This window comes from Galeopterus variegatus, unplaced genomic scaffold (genome assembly GCF_000696425.1).
Source record: "Galeopterus variegatus unplaced genomic scaffold, G_variegatus-3.0.2 Scaffold4769, whole genome shotgun sequence".
In the NCBI taxonomy this organism is placed as follows: domain Eukaryota; kingdom Metazoa; phylum Chordata; class Mammalia; order Dermoptera; family Cynocephalidae; genus Galeopterus; species Galeopterus variegatus.
Genome location: NW_007730880.1, coordinates 238980 through 239770, shown reverse-complemented (window position 1 = coordinate 239770; position 791 = coordinate 238980).

Genomic DNA, 791 nt, shown 5'->3' with positions numbered 1-791 from the left:
GGCTGATGTTACATTTTTATAGTTGTAAATTGGTTGATTTCTGGGAGAGAGTGATGCTGAGAACTGTCTATTCTGCCATCTTGACCAGAACCTCAGCTAGGAAAATTAACTCCTTATATGACATCTGCACACATGCATACCACAGTATATCATATACACATAAATTAAAGCTGTGAAAGACAAATCCTTGAAATTTTTAGAAAAAAATATGACCTAAGAGTAGGAAAGGATTTCTTACATAGAACACAAAAAGCAGAAACTGAAAAGAAAAAGATCAATAAATTTCGTCATAGTAAAAATTTTTGAAGTTTAAGCTGTACCATAAGAGACATCATAGATGAAGTTTAACAAGTATCTAAAATATATGCATTTATTTAAATACTATACTATGAATACTATAAATCAATTATGAAAATGCAAAACAAGCCTAAAGAAAAGTGAACACAATGATGTGAATAGGCAATTTACTGAAGAGGAAAACTGAGTGACCAAATAAGTAGCTTATTCAATTGTTCTATAAGTCTGAAAATTTGAAGTGCTGATGAGGATGTAGGCAACAAGAATAGGGAATCGCACGTATGAGGCAGTGAGTAAAGCGTGCAAGCAGCATGAATTGGGCTCTTGCAAGGAATTCTTCATAGTTGCAGTTTAAGCATGAGGTAGGTAGCAGGAAAAAAGAGGCAGACAGATTACACAGGGCCCTGCTTCCATGCTGCAAAGTTTGTGTTTCCTCAAGGAAAGATATTGGAGGATTTCCAGCAGGGACGTGGCAATGTTGGCTTTGGATGGTA